Genomic DNA, 16,281 nt, shown 5'->3' on the forward strand with positions numbered 1-16,281 from the left:
TTGAACTTTTTCGATGTACTTTGTGAGTTCTATCTAGTAAGGATCCCACACCCACAGCAGTATTATAAAAGAGGATGGACAAGCATAGTTAGGCAGTCTCCTTAGTAGATCTGTTACATTTTCTAAGTGTCGTGCCAAAAATTTAATGATCAACGCTATCTTTGTGCTTGAAAATGCGACATTTCTGATAAAATATTTTTTCAAACTTTCTGGTGAAAGCTAAGTGGCATAAAATTTCCGCCTGCCTGCATTCAGTACCTCAAAAAATTAAATTTTTTTTTTCAGTCCATGATGAATTTTTAAAATATACCTCTCTATTTCATAATGTTGGGCTTCAAAGCTTTCAAGAAAGAACTGGACTCAATTAAGTGCAGATTATTTTCGTAATTTATAGTTAGTAGTCTCTCAGCAAATGCTTTATCAACTAAATAATCTCTAACTGTTCTTCTGTCTCTTCATTTTTCAAATACAATAATATGAATTGGAATAATTCTTTGAGTGGTATAGTTTCATTATTATGAGCTCTCATCATCATCTTCAGTTTTGGAATAAGGTAATTGTTTCCAAGAAAACATATTAATACATGTAATTAGGTCAACTTTAATTAATTTACTATGTTAGCCAACTTATTTGTTCCAGAATGATCTCTAAGTTGAACAATTGTGAACTGCTCCATTTTAGTATATTATTTAATAGAAATAAAAAATAACATGATAAAATAAAACTAACAGGAAACATGAGCATCAGCCTTTGGGCTGCACCCAGATTTGTTATTTTTGAGATTTTCCACAGTAGATTTATGACATGCTTTTGAATTGTTTTTCTGTACATGATAAGTTTGAATAGAAACAATGCAAATCTTTAATTTCTAGACAACAGATACATTTTTCTTATTTTATAACATTCACTTTTTTGTCCATCTTTTTTTTTCAATCGTTACAATATCTTGGAATGTTGATCACTCGGAATTCATTTCAAGTGGCTAATACAATAATATATTGAAACATTTTTCCACATACACAAATTATTTGTTTGCTGTTTATATTCTTGTATGGCATTCATTTTTACATTGTCTACATATTGTTCAATAACCATTGTTTGTACATTTCTGTGAATAAAATTATAGACAGATTTCTCAGTTTTGCATCATTTAAAATATTAATTACCTCAGTCACAAATGCTGATGAATTGTTGCAATCAAATAGATTCGTTTGGTATTTTGGCATATTCTCATCAGTCTCCAAGTATCATTTGTCTTCTTTAACTGCATATATCCCTATTGGTTCATTGTTCATATTTTGGAAAAAAAGACATATTGCATTACCTTTTCCATATAGATCTTTTGAACATCGGTGACCATATAGTTCATACACACATATATTTTGCTTGTAATTACAATGTCAGGATTACTGCTATCATGAACAAACTGAAAATCAATATAATTTGGCCATAAACAAAATGATGCTTCTGTTACTTTTAATAATTTTATCGGCTCTTTTATACTTCATTTTTCATAGTTTATAATTCATTTTTACTTACTGTGTCTATATGCCTTTTACTTCACATCTAGGATTATTCATAAATTTTTTAGTCTAACTGTTTAACTCACCATTTATTTCATGATTATATCTTAATTGAAATATAATTAATTTTTCTCTGAATTCAGTGGTTGTCAAGAAATTAACGATTTGTATTGTTCCTATTCAAACTTATCATGTAAAGAAAGCCAGCCAGAGTGGCCGAGCAGTTCTAGGCGCTACAATCTGGCACCGCGTGACCGCTACAGTCGCAGGTTCGAATCCTGCCTCGGTCATGGATGTGTGTGATGTCCTTAGGTTAGTTAAGTCTAAGTAGTTCTAAGTTCTAGGGGACTGATGACCTCAGCAGTTAAGTCCCATAGTGCTCAGAGCCATTTGAACAATGTAAAGAAAAACCACTCAAAAGCATGTCATTAATCTGCTCTGGAAAATCTCAGAAGTAACGAATCTAGGTGCAGCCCAAAGGCTGATGCTCATGATTCCTGTTAGTTTTATTTTATCCTATTAATTTTTATTTCTATTAAGTAAGATATTAAAGTGGAGCAGCTCACAATCTTCGTGATTACTGAGGAACAAATAATTTGGCTAACATAGTACATTAAATAAAGCTGATCTAAATACATGTATTAATAGGTATTCTTGGAAACAATTTCCTTATTCTAAAACTGAAGATGATGAGATTTCATAACAATGAAACTATACCATTGAAAGAAATATTTCCATTTTATATTCATGTACTTGAAAAACCAAGAGAGAAGAACAGTTAGAGATTATCTAATTGATAAAGAATTTTCTGACAGATTACTGACTATAAATTACGAAAATAATCTAAACTTAATTCAGACCAATTCTGTCTTGAATGCTTCGAAGCCCAAAATTATGAAATAGTGTGGTATTTTCTAAAATTTCATTGTGGACTTAAAATAAAATATAATTAATTTTTGGTGGTGCAGAATGCAGGCAGGTGGAAATGTTAGACCACTTAGATTTCCCCAGAAAGTTTGACAAAATATTTTATCAGAAATGGTGAATTTTCAGGCACAAAGATAAAGTTGATCACTAAATAAAATTATAGTCTTGCAACAAGGAATTAGTATATGTTTTCCGTGAAGAGACTCATGTTATACTGGCTTGTAAAAAACAATAAAATATATGAAAGATTGTATTAATATGAAAAATAACGCTAAAAAATATTTTCTGTGGGCTGTTTTATTTCATGTAGATTAAAAGGACTTTTCCAGAAAATCTAATCAATCTAGCCTAATCGAGAAATATGTCTATTCCTATGATTCTATGGATAGTTGGAAGAAATCTGAAGAAAGAAAGTTGCCAATTAGACAATAATCTTACAATAAACTGAATGACTGTGATGTAAGTTATGAAGGTTATGACCATAGAAAATCAGTTTTGGAAAAGTTTAACATCAAAACATTGATAATTATCAAATTAATGAGCATATTTAGATGCAAACAATCTGTATGATTACGCTATGTGTCAATTTTTACCACATGCTGAATGTGAAAGTTATGAACCAGATTTATTTGATTCTAAAAAAGTAAGTCAGCTATCAGACACTCCTGAAATTGGCTATATAATTGAAGTTGATCTAGAATATCCTAGAGAACTGCATGATTTACACTAAGATATACTATTAACTCCCAAAAATAAAGCTGTTCCTGGAATGAGAGAAAGTAAGTTGTAGACTATTCTGGATGCTACAAATAATGATGCAGTTCACTTAGAAATCATAAACAGTGTCTGTCTCTAAGAATAAAGGTAACAAAAATACACAAAGTTTTAAAATTTAAACAATCTCATTGGTTGAATAAATACATACAAATTTGAATATAGAATTGAGGATCAAAGTAAAGAATGATTTTAGAAAATATTTCTACAAACTGATGAATAACTCTGTATAGAATAATTTTGGAACGGTTTTATACAAAATTATGAATAACTCTTATTTGGAAACCAAAGGAAAGTATTGGAATCTGAGTGGATATAAAATTAGTTTTAAATGGAGGAAAATGTGAGAGACTTGTGGCAAAGCCTAGTTTCAAAGGAAGAACAATTGTTAATGAAAATATTCCTACAATTCTTATGAATAAAACAAAATTTGTATTTAATAAACCAATTCACTTTAATACCAGTAGACTTGATTTATCTAATCAAGTTATGTATGATTTCACCATAGACGTACAAAAACAAAATACATGTGTAAATATTGAGCTTTGATATGGAGATATGGACAGTTTTATCTACAACATACAGACTGAGGATTTCAATGAAGACATGAAATAAGTGACTGATAAATTTGATATTAGTGAGTATCCGACAGAAAATATATACAATATTCCATGATCAAACAACAAAAGTTTTCGGAAAAATGAAAGATAAATGTAATTAAAACAGAATAGAAGAATTTTGTAGTTTGAGAGCAAAATAGTTAGTTTATAAAGTTCGTGACACAAAGGAGAAAAATCGAAAGGAGTCAAGAAAAGTGATATTAAACACAAATAAACTTAGATTATAAAGATAGGTTGTTTAATAATATTGAACAATACAGAACTATGAATCTAATAGGAAGCATTAATTATGAAATTTATTCAGTTGAGGTAAATAAAAAATCATTGTATTCTCATGATCATTAAAGATACATTTTGGAAAATAAAAAAAAAATACATTGCCATATGGACATTATGCAGTCCAAAGATTGCTTTAGCTGTCACCTTATCTGCTGCCACTATCATTTTCGTCATCATCAAAAACAAAATCTGGAATGACTTCTTCCTGTTCTTCATCTTTAAAAATTGAATAGTATAATTCAGATTTATTACATATCATTTTTTCTATCTCTTCATCAAAATAAAGCCTTACAGGTTTTTCATTGTTGGTTCCTGAGTTTCCCATGTATATAGAAAAAATTAATAATAAAAATACAAAATGAAAATAAATTTAAATTGTATTAATGATAATTTTTTCTGTGTATATGGAGCTTCTACTGAAAAAAATCAATAATGCAAGCAATTCTAATATAAAATTGGTAAGGCTTTCGAGGCCACTTGTTGACAAACTGCCTATTACCTTCTGTCTCGGGTTCTTTGGCCGACGTTCATCTAATGATTTTTCTGATGTTTCGTCAGCACGAGTGGCTGGCATTGTCAAAGCTTCACCCTCCATTGCCAGTGGTGAACTGGAGGAGAGCTCGCGGCCGCAGACTATATGTACCTGGCGCGCCAACGTCCGAGGGCTTCTCCGCGGTCATTTCCGGTGCGGTTCTCCTCTTGCTACCTGCGACGGTCGTTCGCTGCAGTACGGGCAGCCAGGATCCGTTTACCTTAAGGCTTTCCTCTTCCTTGTTGAAACTGTTCGCGTGTTTTTGGATTTCTACAGCTTCTCTGAACAAGCGCGTGTGATAGTGCTTCTCTACAGCCAGAACTTCCGTGTCGGCGAATTTTATTACGTGGTCGCTCTCATTCAGTGCATGCTCTGTCACGGCCGATTTCTCCACCTGCCCCAACCTGCAGTGTCGCTTATGCTCTTTGATCCTGGTGTTAATTGATCGTCCAGTCATTCCGACATAAACTTTTCCGCATGTGCATGGTATACGGTATATTCCCGACATTGCAAGTGGGTCTCTTTTCTCCTTCGCCGATCTAAGACACTCTTTGATCTTCCTTGTCGGTTTGAAAATCGTCTTTACGCCGTATATTGCGCAAACACGGCAACACAGCAACAAACTGTCCATTCGCATGAATGGACACAGGCAGACAGTGTTTGTTGGTAATGAGGATCACCCTGTGGCTAAACATGCCTTGGTGCACGGCCAGCACATCTTGGCACAGTGTTACACCGTCCGGGTTATCTGGATACTTCCCACTAACACCAACCTGTCAGAACTCCGGAGATGGGAACTTGCCCTTCAGCATATCCTCTCTTCTCGCTATCCGCCAGGCCTCAATCTCCGCTAATTTCTAATTTCAATTTGCCGCCGCTCATACCTCACCTGTCTTTCAACATCATCTTTGCCTCTGTACTTCCGCCTCGACTGACATCTCTGCCCAAACTCTTTGCCTTTACAAATGGCTGCTTGTGTCTGTGTATATGCAGATGGATATGTGTGTGTGTGCGAGTGTATACCTGTCCTTTTTTCCCCCTAAGGTAAGTCTTTCCGTTCCCGGGATTGGAATGACTCCTTACCCTCTCCCTTAAAACCCACATCCTTTCGTCTTTCCCTCTCCTTCCCTCTTTCCTGACGAAGCAACCGTTTGTTGCGAAAGCTTGAATTTTGTGTGTATGTGTGTGTTCGTTTGTGTGTCTATCGACCTGCCAGCGCTTTTGTTTGGTAAGTCTCATCATCTTTCTTTATATATATATATATATATATATATATATATATATATATATATATATATGTATATATACTCTACATAGCAATATTATGAAAAGGATAGTTGCTACTGACCATATAGCACAGATGCTGAGTTGCAGATGGGCACACCAAAAATACTGTCAGAAAACGAGCCTTCAGTCAAGAAGACCTTTATTGGAGATAGAACATATATGTGTATGTTCTATCTCTGACAAAGGCCTTGTAAGCCAAAAGCTCATTTTGTGGCAGTCGTTTTTCTGTGCTATCTGTGATTCAGCATCTCTGCTATTGGTGAGTAGCATTTATCCTATTCATAATATTGTTACTTTCCATCCAGGAGTTTCCTTTTTTTATACCTTATTAATCTTAACATATATATCATACCTAAGCTTTTACATTTATCTGCTCACAAAATGTGGGCTCATGAATAGCTCCTGAATGCACTCAGTGTGTCCACTTACCACTGATAACATATAAAAACATAAAGTAAAATATATATTATTTCTTAAATTCGTCATTTAGCTACTCTTTTACATTTTTATTTCTCTTAGGATGAGGTGAATAAGTTGAAAGAAAGTAGGATAGTAGAAATAATCTGTGGGCTCCAAGTTATTTTTGATATAGAAAAAATGACAAGTCGCGTAATTCTAAAGATATTTTGTCATTTATGTCATTTTTTCTTAGTATATAATAAACTGGGTCCCATAAATTATTTCTACTGTACACGAAAAGTAAAGTGGTACATTTCGTTAACTGTATCATAATCCTTTGAAATCCTGCACTTTTTCTGCCTAAGGCGCTTTATGAGAAGTGTAAATTTTCATTGCTGCCCGCAGCATTACCTACGATGTAGTCTCAAAGCTAGGTGTGATGTACAGGGTGATTATAATTAAAGTTTCAAAACGCTGTAAGAATAACAGCACTGGTCAGAATGACGTCAAATTGCAACGGAATACTATCGGAGAAGGGGGGAAACGTATGGCAGAAGAGAAAACTGATCAATAGATAGCGCTTTATGTGCCATAATACGTAAATGAAATCAGCTGTCAGGCGTAGACCTGGTATGAACACGCCGGATACATGGATTTTCCTCCTTTTGCGTCTGAGACTCTGGCCATGACTGTCTCAATGCAGGATCGCGCTCTGCTTGTAAAGCTGTATTATAAGAATAATGATTATGCACACGTCGCTCTGCAGAAGTTCCGGACACTGAAGCGTTTGAAAAAAGGCGTTGGTCCGATGACTGCCGTGGGTCTGGAGAAAATGATTCGGAAATTCGAAAAGACTTGTTCTTTTGGTGTGCTGCCTGGTAGAGGGAAGAAACTAATTAATTCGACGTCAGTGGAAGCAGTGGCCACAGCAGTGCAGGAGGAGACGAGTGGTGGTCTGCAAATGTGTAGTGAACTGATAATTGCCCGAACATCGGACATACCCATGAGTACGGTGCGTAAAATCCTACGAAACATCCTTCTTTGCTATCCATTCAAAATTACCCATGTGCGTGAGTTACTTCCTGTTGACCTGCCAGCAAGAGAGACCTTTGCTTTAGGATTTCTCTCTCGCACGGAATTTGACAATGATTGGCTGTGGAAGATTTTATGGACAGACGAAGTCTACTTCCATGTGACAGGATATGTCGATACACATAATTGTCGAATATGGGCAACGGAAAATCCACACGCAAATCAACCAGTACCACTTCATACTATAAAGGTCACTGTTTGGTGCGGGTTTACAGCATCGTTTATCATAGGGTCATATTTTTTCGAAGAGAGAGGTGCTTCCTGTACTGTTACCTGTACTGTCACTGGTAAACACTATGAGTGTGTTTTGCACATCCACGTCATTCCAGCTCTCCAACAGCGTGGATGTGTGGATGCGATCATTTTTATGCAAAATGGCGCACCTCCACACATTACAAATCTAGTTAAGCTGCTGCTGAAGCACCATTTCGGAAATGCTACAATTATCAGCCGCCATTTCCCTACATCATGGCCGTCCCAGTCACCTGCTCTAAACCCGTGTGACTTCTGGCTGTGGGGCTATCTGAAAGATGTTGTGATCAGTGTTTCGATTGCAAACTTAGCTGCATTGAAGGCACGCATTGCGCTACACAATCTGTACGCGACTCCGGAAACATGTTGTGGAACATGATGTTTCTCGATTTCAACTTGTTGCAGAAAACGGTGGACAGCAGATTGAACATGTTTTGCGTCAGTCACACGGAAGTTAATAATCCGATTTGATTTTGATTGATGCTTTTTTTGCGGTTTCTGGCCTCAGGACAATTAAAAACCGATGTGATTGATGCTTTTTATACGGTTGTTGGTCTCGTAACAATTAAAAACCGATTTTTCCCATCCGATGTGATAGACCTTTCCATGGTGGATGGGCTTACGTAACTAACAGTTTCACAGTATCACGCCTGTACATCCATGCTCACTAACAAGGGAAGCTCCCCATCGCACCCCCCTCAGATGTAGTTATAAGTTGGCACAGTGGATAGGCCTTGAAAAACTGAACACAGATCAATCGAGAAAACAGGAAGAAGTTGTGTGGAACCGTGAAAACAATTAGTGAAATATACAAACTGAGTAGTCCATATGCAAGATAAGCAACATCAAGGTACATGTGAGCTCAGCAGCGCCGTGGTCCCGTTGTTAGCGTGAGTAGCTGTAGAACGAGAGGTCCTTGGTTCAAGTCTCCACTCAACTGAAAATTTTACTTTCTTTATTTTCGCAAAGTTATGATCTGTCCGTTCGTTCATTGACGTTTCTGTTCATTGCAATAAGTTTAGTGTCTGTGTTTTGCGACCGCACCGCAAAACCGTGCGATTAGTAGACGAAAGGACGTGCCTCTCCAATGGGAACCGAAAACATTTGATCGCATGGTCATAGGTCAACCGATTCCTCCACGGGAAAACACGTCTGATATATTCTATACGACAGTGGTGACGGCATGTGCGTCACATGACAGGAATATGTTGTCGACCCACCTAACTTGTACACTTAGCGAATGGGTAAAAAGATTCTTCTACCTTGCCCAATTTAGGTTTTCTTGTGGATGTGATAATCACTCCCAAAATAGTGCTGAAAACGTAAGAGTTTGTCACATAAACTGAAAATAAAAAATTAAATTTTTCACTGAAAGGAAGACTTGAACCTAGGACCTCCAGTTTCGTAGCTGCTCTCGCTAACCACGGGACCACGACGCACCTAGACTCCAACTGACCTTTATGTTGCCTATCTTCTCAAGGACTACTCAGTTTGTATATTTTACAAATTTTTTTCATAATTTCATACAACTACTTCCTGTTTTCTTTATTGATCTGTGTTCAGTTTTTCAAGGTCTATCCACTGTGCCAACTTATAACTAAATCAGAGGGGGGTGCGATCGGGAGGTTCCCTTGTAAGTAGTACAGTTCGTTTAACATCAAAAATACACATTAGCCATAGTTGTATGATTCATTTGTCATTTGTAGTTACCACTATTAAATTATGATGCTTACAGCGCCATTTTGCAACTATTTATTTTTCTTCTGCCATACGTTTACCCTCTTCTCCGATAATATTCCGTTGCAATTTGAAGTTATTCTCACCAGTGGTGTTATTTCTACAACGGTTTAAAACTTCAGTTATAATCACCCTGTTTAATAATCCATTCTTTTTCACAGAGGATTCTGGAATACGTGACACGACGTCTCATTGGCAGATTTGTCAGTCATGCAAGTATAGTTTAGCAGGATATGAGACACACATGCAATCTAGTGTTGTGACGTGACGAACTCGGTACGACGTGTGGTTTATGTGCACTGCTGGGCGTGGGCGTGGTCCGTTTTCTGGGAGAAAAAACAATCAGCCACAGGTTACGAGGTCAGTGATAGCTGTCAGAAGACACGCTGAGCCTGAGTCCTTCACGGCAGTCACGAGATATCTAGGCGTATTCCTGGACGAACGTCGTAACTTTGCACATCACATAGACGGGCAGGCAGAAAAGATACAAAGGTAATGAACAAAATTTTAACTACTGCAAATAGACAATTTCGGCTTCACTTGGAAACAATCAGGGTATATCACCGATCCATATTAGCACCAACCGTAGGATATAGTGCGAGCATTTGGGCTCATAGAGTTCAGATCCTGAAGACCGCCTCATTAGAAAAAATGCTTCAAATGGCTCTGAGCACTATGGGACATACCATCTGAGGTCATCAGTTCACTAGAACGTAGAACTACTTAAACCTAACTAACCTAAGGACATCACACACATCCATGCCCTAGGCAGGATTCGAACCTGCGACTGTAGCGGTCACGCGGTTCCGGACTGAAGCGTCTAGAACCGCTCGGCCACAACGACTGGCCAGTCTCATTAGAAAAAAAGAGTTCGACCAAGAGTGCTACTAAGATTAACGAGTGCCTACTGCGCTACTCCAAGGGACTCATTGCTGCTAATTCTAGGAATATACCCACTGGACTTGGAAATTAGGAACAAGGGTGATCCTCGTTGGTTAAAGAAGGGCAAACAAATACATCTAGAAAGAATACTCGGAACTGAGCCCAATACGCGAAAATCAATAACAGATCGCATATTAAAAATGTGGAAAAATGAATGGGACACTTGTCACACAGGCTGAAGAACATATGAATTTTTCCCTAACATCATAAAGAGACTAAAAATGAGATTTTTTAATCCCCGTTACCCGTTCGATCGTGGCCCGTATACTGCGTATCCATACAAAATTAAAAAAGACAGTTGCTCCTGCGACAGTGTGGGCACCCCTGAGAACGCTTTCTGGAACTTTCGCTCTATGAAGACATGACCGGTAGTGGTCGTCAGGATTTAAGGATGATGAATTCCAAGTAGTACTGAGGAGCGAGTCGAACTGACGCATCTTGGACGGTAGTGCAGCGGCAGTACCCAGGAAGGCCAAGCAAGAATTCACGAGGCTTCCAATCGCACGTTATCATGCTGCTATCCCGGCTAGACAATATAGGCCTACTCTGCAGATGTAGAGAGAATACAGTTGAGGTCGGCGACCACTGAATGAAATGCTTTCTCAAGAATTTACATTGCGCTTGCATAAGTGATCACGGAACTGTGGTTTCTACGACGTAACAGTGAATCGTGGAGTTGTTTGTTAGGGCGGAAACGTGTTGCCCTACGCTCAAAGAAGATAACGACTGTTAACGGGGGCAGGATGAGGTCGGATCCAGTAGGGGAAACAACCATTTACAGTTTGAACGTACCAAAGTAAATGAACGAAAACAAAACTGATTTTTAATGCTAAGAATAGTCTTTGTAGCTGGGTAATTGGTTGAGTGTTTTATTGTAGTTTTGCAATAGAAGTAGCGGTAGAATTAGCGTTTTTGTAGCATTAGATTTTTAATTAAAACGAGGAATAAATAATCAATATAAAAATTTATTATTATCAACGAAAATGTTATTTGTATGGTCTATTTTAGTTTCCCAGATAAAAAGATAATCGTGAAGTATAAATAAATGAATGTTCATGAGAGGGTCGCTGCTGTCGTAAGGAGGTGAGTCACAGGCATGAAACACCAAAGCTTCTCCGGTTGCTGGACGGTGGGAAACGCTGAGCTTACCTACATTTTAATGTCTGTGGGGCTATACAGACACTGAACCAAGTGACGTGTTCAAAGTACAAGACGACGTATAGAAAGGAAACATTGAACCTGATCTAATGAAACACGTGCCCAAACTTTCCAATTTATAATTGTAATTTATTACTGATTAAGGTTGATTTAATATGTAATATCTCTGAGAATTAATGATTACAATAGCGGTCTAAGGCGCTGCAGTCATGGACTGTGTGGCTGGTCCCGGCGGAGGTTCGAGTCCTCCCTCGGGCATGGGTGTGTGTGTTTGTCCTTAGGATAATTTAGGTTAAGTAGTGTGTAAGCTTAGGGGCTGATGACCTTAGCAGCTAAGTGCCACAAGATTTAACACACATGTCAACATAAAAATAATGATTACAATAACATAAAACAAACAGCTAAATGTCGGTTGGTTATGGTCCTCAAGCGCCGTCAAACGTTACTTCCCAATCACTTTCACAACTACGTATTAGCAGTTAGGCGCATTTTTCTAATAATGAATCCTAATGACCTTTTAAGACAATACAAATCCAATGCACACGAAAATACTGTAACGTAATGCTAAGGTCGAAAATATTACATTCATATTTATAGATTTTTATATTCTTATAGTAAATAAGAACGACAGAAAAGGCAAATCGCAATAACTTAACAAATGATGGCGAATATGATGATTCGAAGATATTAAATTTATATTTACACATTTTTATGTTTTTATAACAATTAAGGATAACAGAAATGGCAAATCGCAATCCAAATCATGCTGGATATCATGATTCTGTGGACGCCACAAGTAAATATTCTATAGAATTAATTCCTCGTATGTTTATTCCTATCCACAGAATTTCTTTTCTCAAAAATATATGACAATTGCAAGAAAATTTCAGCCAAAAATCAAATAAAATTGGAAGAATCCATATGCAATAGATAAATATATTAGATATCTGGTGTCTGGTGCTGTCGAATCAGTACTCCTACGCGAACAATTTAATAGCGGGGCTACTTCAGTAGTACTTAACGTTATAATAATTATTGTAAAGAAGGTTGTGAGGAGAAATCGTGTTGTGTGGGAGGCTGTATGTTTCTGGAGGATGGAAGCACGGGAGCATTCTAGTTGCATCTGTCATGGGAAGCAGAACTTGTTACACGCTAGATACCAAATTTTCCACTCATGCACTTACAATTTAGTTTAGTCTATCACATACTTAGAGATTTTTGTGAGCGCAACTCACTTAGCCTTGCAATAATTGAATGAAGTAAACAAATAAATGTTCAAATGTGTGTGAATTCCTAAGGGACGAAACTGCTGAGGTCATCTGTCCTTAGACTTACACACTACTTAATCTAACTAACACTAACTTACGCTAAAGACAACACACACACCCATACCCGAGGGAGGACTCGAACCTCCGGCGGGAGGGGCCGCGGAATCTGTGACATGGCGCCTCAAACCGCGCGGCCACTCACGCGGCTGAAGTTTATAGTTCGTATAATTTGACAGTCGCGTGTTGTGTGTGGAATACCACAATTTAATGTGGTACAGTAACGAATTACTTCTGCATTTTCCGACACAGTTGGTATGTTAAAATTATAGCGCAGGTGTTTGCTAATGGACTTGTGCTATCTGTGAGACAGCACGTGGAACTTAGGCAGAGTCTAACATATGACAAACTCTGACATTAATTCCTTGATTCATTGATCATTGTTATGATTTCCTGTGATGGATAAAATTAACGTTTATTTAACGTCAACACAGCCCATCCGCGCATTTTGTTATTTAAAGTCCGCCTGTCACATCAAATCAATTTCAGCCTGCACCTAGTTTTTCTGAGTCATCAGTCTTCTGACTGGTTTGATGCAGCCCGCCACAAATTTCTCTGCTGTGCCAATCTCTTCATCTCCTAGTTGCATTTATTTGCTGGATGTATTCCAATCTCTGTCTTCCAAAACATTTATTACCCTGTACAGCTTCCTCTAGTACAATGGTCGTTATCCCGAGGTGTCTTAACATGTGTCCTGCGATCCTGTCCCTTCTTCTTGTCAATGTTTTCCATCCATCCCTTTCTTCGCCGATTCTCTGCAGAACTTCCTCATTCCTTACCTTATCAGGCCAGCTAGTCTTCAACATTCTTCTATAGAATCACATCTCTAATGTGTCTGTTCTCTTCTGTTCCGGTTTCCCCACAGTCAGTATTTCACTAACATACAATTCTGAGCTCCAAACGTACATTCTTAGAAATTTCTTCCTCAGGTTTAGCCTATGTTTGATACTAGAAGACTTCTCTTGGCCAGGAAGCCCCTTTTGCCATTGCTTGTCTGCTTTTTATGTCCTACCTGCTCCGTCCGTCATGGGTTTTTTGCCGCCTAGGTAGTAGAATTCGATAACGTCACCATCCCTGAAATTACGTTTCTCGCTGTTCTCATTCCTGCCACTTTTCAAAGTTTCACTACTGGCCATTAAAATTGCTACACCAAGAAGAAATGCAGATGATAAACGGGTATTCATTGGACAAATATATTATACTAGAACTGACATGTGATTACATTTTCACGCAATTTGGGTGCATAGATCCTGAGAAAACACTACCCAGAACAACCACCTCTGGCCGTAATAACGGCCTTGATACGCCTGGTCATTGAGTCAAACAGAGCTTAGATGGCGTGTACAGTTGCAGCTGCCCATGCAGCTTCAACACGATACCACAGTTCATCAAGAGTAGTGACTGACGTATTGTGACGAGCCAGTTGCTCGGCCACCATTGACCAGACGTTCTCAATTGGTGCGAGATCTGGAGAATGTGCCGGCCAGGGCAGCAGTCGAACATTTTCTGTATCCAGAAAGGCCCGTACAGGACCTGCAAGATGCGGTCGTGCATTATCTTGTTGAAATGTAGGGTTTCGAAAAAGATCGATTGAAGGGTAGAGCCACGGGTCGTAACACATCTGAAATGTAACGTCCACTGTTCAAAGTGCCGTCAGTGCGAACAAGAGGTGACCGAGACGTGTAACCAATGTCACCCCATACCATCACGCCAGGTGATACGCCAGTATGGCGATGACGAATATACGATTCCAATGTGCGTTCACCGCGATGTCGCCAAACACGGATGCGACCATCATGATGATGTACACAGAACCAGAATTCATACGAAAAAATGACGTTTTGCCATTCGTGCACCCAGGTACGTCGTTGAGTACACCATCGCAGGCGCTCCTGTCTGTGATGCAGCGTCAAGGGTAACCGCAGCCATGGTCTCCGAGCTGATAGTCCATGCTGCTGCAAACATCGTCGAACTGTTCGTGCAGATGGTTGTTGTCTTGCAAACGTCCCCATCTGTTGACTCAGGGATCGAGACGTGGATGCACGATCCGTTACAGCCATGCGGATAAGATGCCTGTCATCTCGACTGCTGGTGATACGAGGCCGTTGGGATCCAGTACGGCGTTCCGTATTACCCTCCTGAACCCACCGATTCCATATCCTGCTAAATGTCATTGGATCTCGACCAACGCGAGCAGCAGTGTCGCGATACGATAAACCGCAATCGCGATAGGCTACAATCCGACCTTTATCAAAGTCGGAAACGTGATGGTACGCATTTCTCCTTCTTACACGAGGCATCACAACAACGTTTCACTAGGCAACGCCGGTCAACTGCAGTTTGTGTATGAGAAATCGGTTTTAAACTTTCCTCATGTCAGCACGTTGTAGGTGTCGCCACCTGCGCCAACCTTGTGTGAATGCTCTGGAAAGCTAATCATTTGCATATCACAGCATCTTCATCCTGTCGGTTAATTTTTGGGTCTGTAGCACGTCATCTTCGTGGTGTAGCAATTTTAATGACCAGTAGTGTAGTTACTGGAGCGTATTACAGCAGTCTTTGACCAACTGCTAGACAGATTCATAGCAGACTTCCTGTCCCAGATATTGTTCCAACCACCACCCATAAACCAGGGTGGAGTGTCGTAGCGTCATTACCGACGTTAACCACATATTTCATTAACCACTCATAATATCGTATAATCACATGGAGCGTCTCTTTCAATGGCTTTGGATTGTTCACCTTAAACTGGAAGATCTGTTAACAAATAACCAGTCCTAGTCTTTGTTATTGTTTGATATGCCCTTTTAAAGATACGTGGCTGCCATTTTATTCAAGTATGCGCCTTACATAGTTACAGAGGCAAGTCACACACGGGTATTAACAATTGCTAAAAGTTAAAAGGTATCCTATACCTAGACTTCACTGCCAAAATGTGACGAAACAGATAGATAACATTACCACGAATACTTGGGACAGTTTAGTTTTGAGGACTTTCAACGACTACTTCACAGTCATCCCTAATTGGCTTAGGACAACTGTGCGCTGATATGGGAAAGGGAACAGGTCATGAAAAGCAAATTTTACAAGAGAAGAAAAAAGCGGTCTCGCCACTACGAAATACTAAGCTGTATTTACAGCTGTGGTTACAGAAAGCCCAAATTAACTTTACAAATATGTTTACAGCCAACTGTCACATTTGTATAAGAAATTTAATTATGATGTACAAATATTGCGGTAAAACGCACGGTATTAATGTCTATATAGTCAAACAGTTCTAGGAAATCTTTTTAAGCATTGCTACTAATGGCCCTTCGTTCAGCTGATGGTTGAGAACGAACTGCAGAGATGTTCTTGACAGACTTGCTCTTTTTTTCAGAACGTTGTGCTTCCCCCACGGTTCCATTTCATCGAACGAATATTTTATTTCTACG

This window comes from Schistocerca piceifrons, chromosome 6, assembly GCF_021461385.2.
Source record: "Schistocerca piceifrons isolate TAMUIC-IGC-003096 chromosome 6, iqSchPice1.1, whole genome shotgun sequence".
In the NCBI taxonomy this organism is placed as follows: Eukaryota; Metazoa; Arthropoda; class Insecta; order Orthoptera; family Acrididae; genus Schistocerca; species Schistocerca piceifrons.